Here is a 12,261-nt window from a genome sequence, read left to right on the forward strand (position 1 = left end):
CCTTCCACTACTTACTAAGCTTACAATTCCACAGCTTTTTTTTTTTTTTTTTTTGGCATTAAATGCAAAACATGCAAATATACCCAGGAGAAGTAATAAATTACCCATTGTGCAATATATTATTATCAGAATGACATATTAGAATATGTGATCATAATTCATGTTACTATAAATAAATTTATAAGTTTTAGATACCTTCACTCTAAGCCTCTTTGCCACAAGTATTTTCACTGCATGAATAATTGACTATAATGCAATTTTGCTGTAAAAGAATTCCTGGTTGACAGTTTGGCGTGAGAGTTTAGTTTCAACTGGTTGGAGCATGTTAGCATTTCTTCAGTTAGTGGCATTTTTGATGGCTTCATTGAGCTGACAGGTGATGATGATTTACCACAAGAGTTGGTTTCTGTTGTTTTTATATTTTTGTAGAGGCATACCTGAAGTACAATATTATATAAGTTTTAATACAACATAGTGATTCGCAGTTTTTAAAGATTATATTCCATTTTATGGTTATTATAAAATATTGGCTATATTCATTATAATGTGTTGTATAATATATCCTTGTGGCTTGTTTTGTGTGTAATAGTTGATACCATGAAGTTCCCATCAGTGTGCAGTGGAAATGAATCTGACTAGTATCCATGAGGACACAGGTTTGATTCCTGGCCTCACTCAGTGGGTTAAGGATTCGACGCTGCTGTGAGTTGTGGTGTAGGTCACAAATACGGCTGGAATCGGGCATTGCTCTGGCTGTGGTATAGGCCAGCCACTGCAGCTCTGATTCAGTCTTGCCCTTCACCCTTCCTACTCCCCACTGGTAACCACTAGTTTGTTCTCCGTAACTTGAGTCTATTTCTTTTTTGTTAACTTCACTAATTTATGTTTTATGATATATGATATCATACAGTATTTATCTTCCTTTATTTTTGTTTTTCTTTTTTTTCTTTTTTAGGGCCGCACCTGTGGCACATGGAAGCTCCCAGGCTAAGGGTCGAATTGGAGCTGCTGCTGCTGGCCTATACCACAGCCACAGCGATGTGGGATCCGAGCCATGTCTGCAACAGACACCACAGCTGATGGCAACACTGGATCCTTAACCCACTTAGTGAGGCCAGGGATCGAACCCACATCCTCATGGATACCACTTAGGCTCATTACCACTGAGCCACAATGGGAACTTCTGTATTTGTCTATCTTTTCTAAATTATTTCAATTAGCATAATACCCTCTGAGTCCATCCATGTTGTTGCAAATTTTCAGATTTCAATCTTTTTTATTACTGAGTAATATTCAATTGTACATATACACACACAAACATATCATAGCCTCTTATTTATCTGTTCGTGGACACTTAGGTTGCTTCTGTATTATGGCAATTGTAAATAATACTGCTATGAAATTGAGGTGCATGCATCTTTTTAAATGAATCTTTTCAGCTTTTTTGAGGGGCAGTAAATATGCAGGAGTGGAATTGCTCAGTCATATAGTAGGCTTTTTTATTTTTATTTTTTGGTTTTTGAGGATTATGTATACTTTTTCCTATAGTAGCTGCAACAATTTACATTCCCACTAATAGTGTACAAGGATTCCCCTTTCTCCACACCCTTACCAATAATTGTTATTTGTATTCTTTTTGATGATAGCCATTCTGATTGTTATTACATGATATTTCATTGTGGTTTTAATTTGCATTTCTCTGATGATTAATGACATTGAGCATCATTTCGTGTGCCTGTTGGTCATCTGCATGTCTTCTTTGGAAAAAGGTCTATTCATATCTTCTGCCCATTTGTAAGTTGTTTGGAGGTTTTTTTGGGGGGGGAGGTTAGCTATATGAGCTGTCTTACATATTAAATAGTAACCCCTTTTTGGTGTTATCATTTGCAAATATTTTTCCTGTACAGTAAACTGTCATTTCTTTTTGTTGATGGTTTCCATTGGTGTGCAAAAGCTTTCAATTTTAATTAGGTCTCGTTTATTTTGCTTCTGATTCCTTTGCCTTAGGAGACAGATGAAAATATATACATTGCTGTGATTTATGGCAAAGAGCATTCTACCTATGTTTCCTTCTAGTTTAATTGTTTTCACTATTAGACTTAGGTTTTTATCCATTTTAAGTTTATTTTTGTTTATGGTGTTATAGAATGTTCCAGTTTCATTCTTCACCTATAGCTGTCCAGTTTTTGCAGCATTTATTGTTGAAGACATTGTATATTTTTGACTCTTTTGTCATGGATTAATTGCCCATATAAGTGTGTGTTCATTTCTGGGCTCACTATTCTGTTGCCTTGATCTACATGTCTGTTTTTGTTCCTGTACCATACTGTTTCAATATTTGTAACTTTTAACATACACTAAAGTCAGGGGGCATAATACCTCCAACTCTGTTCATAATACCTCCAATCTCTGTCAAGATTGTTTTGACTACTCAAACCCTTTTGTGTTTCCATGCAAATATTAAAATTATTCTAGTACTGTTAAAAATGCCCTTGATATTTTGAGAGTGAATTGAATCTGTAGATGCCTTAAGTAGTATGGTCATTTTAATAATATTGATTCTTCCAATCCATGAACATAGTATATCTTTCCTTTTTTTTTTTCTCCTTCAACTTCTTTAATCAGTGTCCTACAGTTTTCCAAGTGCAGGTATTTTACCTCCTAAGGTAGGCTTATTCTTTTTTGTTGCAGTTATAACTGGAAAAGTGTCCTTGATTTATCTTTTGGTTAGTTCATTGTTAGTGTATAGAAATGCAACATATTTCTGTATATTAATTTCATATTCTGCAACATTAGTGAATTCACTGAGCTATAGTAGTTTTCTGGTAGTGTCCTCAAGTTTTTCTATGTATAATATCACATCATCCACAAACAGTGACAATTTTATTTCTCCTTTTCCAGTTTGAATTTTTGTTTACTTTTTTCCTTCTCTAATTGCTGTAGCTAAAACTTCTAAAATTAGGTTGAATAGAAGTAGTGTGTGTGGACATCTTTGCTTTTCTCATCTTAGCAGAAGTTCTTTCAGTTTCACCATTCAGTATGATATTAGATACAGCTTTTATTACATTGAGGCATGTTCCCTCTCTGCCCACTTTGTTGAGTGTTCTTATCATAAATGAATATTGAATTTTGTCAAACGCTTTTTCTGCATCTGTTGAAATAACCATATAATATTTTTTCTTCAGTTTGTTAATGTGGTGTAACATATTGATTGATTTACAGATTTTAAGCCATTCTTGCATCCCTCAGATATATCCCACTTGGTCATTGTGTATGATCCTTTCAATGTACTGTTAGATTCAGTTTGCAAATATTTTGTTGAGCATTTCTGCATTTATGTTTATCAATGATTTTAGCCTGTTTTTTTTTTTTTTTTTTGGTTATCAGGGTGACACTGGTCTTATAAAATGATTTTGAAAGTATTCCTTCCCCTGAAATTTTTTGTAGCAGTTTGAGAAGGATAGGTGTTACCTCTTCTCTAAATGTTTGGAAAAATTCACCTGTGAATTCCTGGACTTGTGTTTGTTAGAAGTTTTGTTTTTAAATTACTGATTTGATTTCATTATTCGTAATGAGTCTGTTCATATTTTTATTTTTTCCTGATTTGGTCTTGGGAGAATGTACATTTCTAGAAATTTATCTATTTCTTCTAGGTTGTTCATTTTATTGAGTTACAGTTGTTTTTAGTAGTCTCCTATGATATTTTGTATTTCTGTGATGTTGGTTGTAACTTCTCCTTTTTCATTTCTGATTTTTATTGATAAGTGCCCTTTTTCTTTTTTTTTCTTGATAAGTCTAGCTAAAGGTTTATCAATTATAACTTTTTGAAAAATGACCTTGTAGTTTCCTTCATCTTTCCTGTTTTGTTTGTATATTTTTTTATGTAAGAATTTTTTTTTTATTTTGAAACAGTACATTGGATGGAAAAGAAGCTGGGTACCTCAAAGGCACAGAGTTGAGCCCATATTTCCTACTGTATTTCAGAATGTCTGTCAGTGGCCATGTGATATAGATGACAGGACAGAAGGCTTTTACAACAAAATAACAAAGTTCAGTTACAAATATGTATCCAAGTATTTGGAAACTGATTCCTCTCTTAGCAAAGGAAGAAATTTGAGAAAAAGAGTGATGCTGAATGAAGAGATTAGTCAGAAAGCAAAAAAAGTATAATATTATTATTTCTATTTAATTTTTTATTTTATCTCTGATGACAGCATTGCCTTATTGCTGATGAGTTATGAGCTTAAATGCTTGTGGCAAAAGGGAAAAATGTCTATGGAAAAGATAGTTATGGTGAAGATACCAGATGTTTGATCAAGAAAGATAAAAAAGGGGAGTATTGTACAAGGGGAGACAAAATCTTACAGAGAAAAAGGAAGCTTTTCTATGTATCTGAGAGTGTCTGAACTGCTTAATAATGTCTCTTGCCAGCTCAGCCAAATATCCCTTAATGGCAAAGTGAAGATGTAGGAACTGAGTATCCAAGTCCCCTTAAATATTCCAGGGATTGACTTTACTCTCCATAAATCTCTTCACTGAATGTTAGAGATAAGAACATTGCTACTTAATTCTGGATGAATGAATCTGGTAAATGCCTCATATTTCATAGACACTCTTAAAAATTCCCATGCTACCCAAAACAGGTGAAAGTTATTCTAAATCAATTTACTCAAGTCAAGTGGTTATCATTATCTGATTTTTCTGGGCCATCCCTGAAGTTGGGTTGGGAAGGAAAAACCCCCAGCATATCTGCCAACTCTGAGGGGTGAAATCCATGCAGATTCTTCATGAATTTTCTCCTCCAGAGATTCATTCTTTCTGGACTAAGGATACTTTATTTCTGAATATTTGTTAGCCTAGAGTTGTTTCCCTCATAACTAGTGTTATCTACAAGGAATTTACATGTGCTGTGCACAGATGCTTGCCAGGGCTGAGGTCCTCGTTCTTTTTCTAAGCAATCACTGCGTTCTCGGTTTACCTCAGTGAGGAGTGATCACCAGCTTTCTGAAATGGGTGGGACTGATGGCACTAGTAAGGCAGGCAGTTGGCACTGTGATCTGTTTATCTGATCTTTGAACCCTGCTTCCATCCATGTCTGGCAAGTTGAGACCTCAAATTCATTTATATTACTTCAGCTTCATTTATATTACTTGTATGAGCTAAATAATTTGGATATTAGAATACATTTTTTTTTCTCTTGAGGATGTGTCAGAATTCTTAGCACAGGATGTATGCCAACACAACGAAACCATGAGAACAAATGTCCTAGTATGGAAAAACTGTTTTCAGTTGAGGTTAGTTACATTGGGAAATCAAAAAAAGTATTAAACCTTGACAAAATATCAGTGAAACAAAGCAACTTGGGAGGCCCTGTGTTGCTCTGTAATTATAGGGTTTAGTTTTGAGCAACATTCTTAAGAGAGGAAATCACCTTGCCTCCTCTGTCAGGGATTTCTTTTAGAAAGCATATTATTTGGTTTATTAGAACCATGGAATTTTAAATGTGGAAGGTAGTCTAGTATATTTGACCCAACCTTCCTTTGAGGACAGTGTCTTGGCTTTGGATTTCCCTGAAAGCAGAGCCTGAGGCAGAAGCATGTGTACTCCTGCTTTACTAGGGGATATAATCCTACGAAGCAGAGTAAGGGATAAAGGATGCAGGACAGGAAGGAGATGTGAAAATATGTTGTAAGGCTGGATGCAGTCAATTGCAGTTGAGTGCTCCAATCTCTAGGACTCTTTTCCATGAATCCCTATAAACTGTGGTTGCTGACAGTCAATTTCAGGGAAATTGAAAACTGGGAGAATTAAGAAATGGGCAAGAACTTTTTTTTTTTAACAGCATAGCTTATCATTTCCTCTTTATCTCTCTCTTTTTTTACCTGCAGATATTCTGCTGGTTCACTTTTATTTCAGCATTATATTATATCTCTTCAGAGCTTTCTTTCTCCTGGTTCCACACTGGTTCAAAACTGCATTATCTCCTACCAGAGAAATCTATGAACTAACTAGCTGAACCCATCCCCTGTACCACACTCAGATTAATCTTAAACTCATCTTCTACTTAAAATGTCTGTGGTTCTTCAGTGTTTGCTCTATTATGAGTAAGTCAAAATTCCTTAACCTTAGTGTTTCAGTTAAGATGCACTGAGGTGCATAATACACAAAAATCCAATTTTAAATGGATTAAGCATTACAAGCGTTTATTATATCTCAAATATTAAGAAATTCATATTATTTCTCAAATATTAAGACATATTGACCCATTATCATTTCTTTGGGGTCAATATTCTTCCTCTTGTTGGCTTTATCTATAGGTTGATGACAAGACAGCTACATACATTTCAAGGAATAAATACAGGCCCAATATTTGAAGAAGGGGACCATTTCTGATATTTAAGAGCAAATCGCACCCCCCAAAAAAAAGGATTTCCCTTCATAGCTCAGCAGTAACAAACCCCAATAGTATCCATGAGGATATAAGTTCGATCCCTGGCCTTGCTCAGTGGGTTAAGGATGTGAGCTGTGAGCTGCGGTGTAGGTTCAGATCCCAAGTTGCTGTGGCTGTGAGGTTGGCCCGCAGCTGAAGCTCCAATTTGACCCCTAGGCTGGGGAAATTCCATATGCCACGGATGTGGCCCTAAAAAAAAAAAAAGCAAAAAAGCAAATTGACATTTGCCAGAAACCCAGCAAGAAGACAACCCTCTCATCTAATTGACCACATACTTCTCCTAAACCAACTCCTATCTGGGTGATAGGGCTATCATGATAGTTTGGGATACTGAGAATTTCACCTTGGGTTGAAGATAAATTTAATATTACCGAATCATGCAGAAGAGGGGAGATAATCCAACAGTGTCTGTTCCATGTGCTCAAGATCCTCTACTCTCCATCTCTAAACTTATAGTTTGTTTCTCAATACTTTCTTTCACCCGCATTGTATGATAGCCACATCTAACTCCTTGGTATTGTCTGATCTTTCCTGCATTTTTACCCTGTGGAATAACTTTTCCTTATGGCTACCTGTTAAAATCAGACCCATCCTTCCAGGCCTATCTTCAGGGTAGCATTCTTACTGAATTTATGCATCATTAATCAATCAAAAGTGATTTTGCCCCCTTGTGTAATAATACTTCTTTTGAAATCATATTATTTATTATGTCAGATGGTAGGCTTCTTGAAGGCAGAGCTTCTATTCATTTTGTATTGTTCCATTCCAAGCCATGAGCACCAGAACGTATGCTTAGTACTTGCTATATATTTCCTGAGAAAGTAAATTAAATGTCTAGCAACTAGTGAGATGAACTATGGTGTTTTTCAATTAGGAGAGGGTTTTTTTTTTTTTTTTTGTAGTTTCTTTTTTTCCTGAGATTTCCTTGTTCTATAATTATACCACACAACTGAGTCTAACTTTATGAGAATAGTCTATAAGAAAGAGACTTTCCACAACCAAAAAAAAAAAAAAAGGGGGGGGGGATTAGATTCTCTCAGTAAATATAATCTAGGAAAAGAATTTAATAGTCTCTGGTGATAAGTTGAAAGTGCCTCAAATTATGTATCAATATGGATTTAGTTTTCATACATTAAAACCATTTTTCTCTGTAGGCTAAAAGAACTTTGCACTTGGAAGACAAAAAGCACATTAACTCAGTCTTTAAAGAGTGAATTTGAGTTTGTGAGAGGTTGGTTTGAGGAAGCTAAACATGATCATGAAAAAATGTTTTGGAGTAGGCACATTTTGGCAGTCGAGAATTAAAAATTGGCATGGATTTCCAGCAAGGAAAATCATTAACTTCAGAAACCACTGGATCATCCTATGTCCAATAACAAAGGGTCTGATAGAACCTATGGAGATAGAATTTAGTGATACTCTGGTATCCCTGACTCCTTTACAGCCATTATGAGCCTGGAACAGTTGGTTTCTGGTAATAAATCTCATGTCACCAGAAGACCTAAAGAAAAAGACATAACCATTTTATAATTCAAAAATCCACAATACATTATGTAGACAAAAAAATACATATCCTATAAAATACATTGTTACCTTCAGTTAATGCCACAGTGCAATAAACTAATGAAGCGTTCTCACTGCTTTCATCTATTAGACAGCATTCACCGTACATTTGCATTTTTTCCAAGGCAGGCATTTATGATCTTGTATCATGTCTGAGAAACTCTACTGTCTTTCACAGGGATAAAATTCCTATCTCCATGTAAAATTCGTTGTTAGAGTATTTTGGGTACTGACTTACTGTGTTTCTGGAAAAAGATAGGCACATTAACTGTTTGAATTCTACTAGATGTATAATATATATTGGGCCAATTACTTAACCTCTCTGTCTCATTTTTCTTATTTATAAATTCCTTGTTTCATTTTTCTTAATTATAAATTAAAGATAATACTAATAACTATGCTTTATGGTTGTTAATTAAAATGGTTACTATAGACCTTTCTTTGATGATGAAATTGCTCTGTAATTTAGCCAGTAGTGACATGTAGCTGTTGAGCATGTAAAATGTGGCTAATCAATCTGTGTAACAGAATTTATCATTTAATGAAATTAAGTTAATTTAAATTATATTTAAATTGTCACATACAGGTAATAGCTACCTTATCTGACTGTGCAGGTTCAGAACAATCCTTGGCATGTGATAGATAATCAATATGTACTAAGTATTTTAAGCCTCATCTCAGGAAAAAAAATATGGCCCACAAAATTGTTTCTTAGCATTGCAAATACAGATGACTACTTTCCTTTTGAAAGCAGAATGTATCTAGTAAAATTGTTTATAACCTTTTTAATTTTGTATGTATGTTTGTTTAGCGAATTTATTACCTTATGCCTAAAAAAAAAAAAAACCTCCTTGAAAAATTTCCAAGTTTTGGCTCAGTACTTTAATTGCAAATAAAAAAGGAAGGCAAAATAAAACCATATTAAAACATATATAGTTAATAAACTAGTTAACTTTATTTAAAAAAACCCCTCAATTTTTGCACACATGTAAAGGAGTAAGCACCAAATGCAGTCCTGATGAATTAGGATTTTCTTTTCCATTTGCCTGGAATTCTCTTCCTATATACATTTGTGTGTCTTGATTCATCACTTTCTTCAGGTCTCTGCTTTCATGATGCTTAAAAAAGAGAGTTCTTCCTTGACCTTGAGTGTCCTGACCATCTTGTATAAAATGGTCCCTTGTCATCACTCTCAATACCTCCGCCTATCATTCTCTACACCTATAAATCATACTGTTTTCCTTACAATAGGCATCATTTCTTAATATCCTATCTATTTGCCTTTTTATTGTTTACTACCACTAGTATGAAAATTCCTTGAAAGCAGGAATTTTGTTCAAAGTATTTATTGAAGTGAAAGGTAGGATATCATCCAAATGTCCATCAAACTCTAATATACTAACACAATGAACTCAGTGCTGTAAAACCAAACTGAGGTGTTAAAGTTATTAATGGTTTAAAGATTTAACTAAATCAATATCTACACCCCCTACCCCACTGTCATAGAAACACATTGTTTATGCCTCTTCCCTTTTACTATATACTTTTTATTGACTTTGGGAAAAATTACAATAGTATACATTCATTATAAAAAATCAAGAAATATCAGAAGTAATACATAAAATTGATTCTGTCATTCCTTTGTTTATGGAAATCAAATGGTTTACTATTACCATAGAACAAAATCTAGTCTTACCCTTTTGAAGTGGCCTTCAAAACTATGCATGCTATAGACCTTAAATACCCTCAGACATCTTCCTTTTTTGCTCTCCCCATTACTGATGACATTTTAGCCACATCGACCTCCTGGATTTTTTTAGCCATCCGCATTTTTCTGCCCATGGCTTTGTTCTCGTTAACATAACTCTCTCCCCAAAATATCTGTGCAGCTTGTTCCTTCATTTATATATCTTTTCTCATATGTTACCTCCTATACTACACTGTTTATTGACTTACCTTGATTTAGTTTTCTTCATAACTTTTCTTGTTATTACATTGTATTTTTTTATTGACTATATCTTTCTTCCCCAATGTAATGCTTTATCTGCCTTTTTCACTTTTGTATTCCCATGGCTAATATTGGTTGATTGAATTCAGAAGTCTGTAGAACACAAAGGATTTGTATGGCTAGAGATGCATGGTTGTAGTAGGAGTGTTGACAGATCACACAGAAGAATTTTTGTTCAATAGCATTCATTCAGCAATATTTACTGAGTAACTACTATGTGCTGGTCACTCTTCTAGATCATTGGGATGTATCGGGGTAGAAAAGAGACAAAGATCATGGTTCATGGAACTTACATTCTAGCAAGATAAATAATAAGCAGGAATCATAACTCAGGTTGAAAAGTAGCAAATGCTGTGAAAAGATGAAAAACCAGTTCATGATAATGGGGGTGTGTTGTGTGAACAGAATAAATTAAAATGGCCAGGATGGGCTGCATTAAGAAATGAGATTTGAGCACTAGTTGAAGACATGAAAGAGTGGGCTGAGGCAGTATATTTTCTTTTAAATGAAGAGAAAGTTGATGTCCAACAGTGTATTAATTTTAGGTGTACAACAGAATAATTTGATATATGTACCTTTTGACCATCTTTACCCATTTTGCCCACCTTCTACCTCCACCCCTGGTAATCAACAATCTTTTCTTTGTAATTGTGAATTCATTTTTTTTTATTCCAGTGAGAATATACACTATTTGTCTTTCTCTGACTGACTTGGCTCACATAATGGCCTCAAAGTCCATCCATATTGCTGCAAACAGTAGGATTTCTTTATTTTTGTGGTGCCTGAATCTTATTCCATTGTACTTACATATATTACCTTTTCTTTATCTGTTCGTCCATTGATGGGCATTTAAATTGTTCCCATGCTTTGGCTGTTGTAAATAATGCTGCAGTGAACATGAGGATATGAACATCTTTTTTGAGATAGTGATTTTATTTTCATTTGATAAATATCCACCTGTGGGGCTGCTGGATCATATGGTAGTTCTTTTAAAAAATATTTTTTTGAGGAAATAGCATACTGTTTTCTGTAGTGGTACTCTAATTTTCATACCCACCAATAGTACACAAGGATTCCCTTTTCTTGGCATCCTCATCAACACTTGTTATTTGTTGTCTTTTTAATAACAGACATTCTGATAGGTGTGAGGTGAAATCTCATTGTGCTTTTGATTTTCATTTTCCTCATGATTACTGATGTTGACCATACCTTTTCATATGTCTGTTGGCTATCCATACATACTCTTTGGAAAACTGTCTAGATCTTCTATTTTTTAATTGAGTTGCTTTTTTATTTTATTTTATTTTTTGCTATTGAGTTGTATGAATTTTTATATATTTTGTATATTTGCCCCTTATTAGATATATGACTTAGAAATATTTTCTTTGATTCCATAGGTTGCCTTTTTCATTTTGTTGATAGCTTCTTTTATTGTACACGAAGCTTTTGCTTTGATACAGTCTCAGTTGTTTATTTATTTATTTATTTTTGTTGGCATTGCTTTTAGTATCATATCCAAAAAAGTTATCCCCAAGACCAATGCCAGGGAGCTTACCCACTATTTTTTCTTGGAAGAATTTTATGGTTTCAAGGCTTAGTTCAAGTACTTCCTTCATTTTGTGTTGGTTTTTGTGTGTAGTATAAGGTAGTAGCTCATTTTCATTCTTTTGCATGTGGCTTTCCAGTTTTACCAAGACCATTTTTTTTAAGAAACTATGTTTTCCCCATCATATATTCTTGGCTCCTTTATTTTATATTGATTGACTATATATATGTGCATTTATTTTTGGGTTCTCTCTTGTGTTTCATTGATTTATGTGTCTGTTTTTTATGTCAATATCATACCATTTTGCTTATTTTAGGTTTGTAAGATAATTTAAAATTGGAAAATGTGATACCTCCAGCTTTGTTCTCTTTTTTCTATATTGCCGTGGCTATTGGGGTCATTTGTAGTTCAATACAGATTTTAAAATTATTTGTTCTATTTCCATGAAAAATGCCATGCCCTTGAGATTTTGTTAGAGATTTCACTGACTCTGAAAATTGATTTTGGTAGTATAGACATTTTAACAATATTAATTCTTCCATGAGCACAGAATTTTTTACCGTTTCTGTGTTCAATATCTTTAATTAGTGTCTCAGTTTTTAGTGTACAGGTCTTTTACCTGATTGGTTAAATTTATTCATAGGCATTTTATTTTTTTGACAGGGTTGTAAATGGGATTATTTTAATTTCTCT

The sequence above is a fragment of the Phacochoerus africanus genome, chromosome 4, assembly GCF_016906955.1.
Source record: "Phacochoerus africanus isolate WHEZ1 chromosome 4, ROS_Pafr_v1, whole genome shotgun sequence".
Lineage (NCBI taxonomy): Eukaryota > Metazoa > Chordata > Mammalia > Artiodactyla > Suidae > Phacochoerus > Phacochoerus africanus.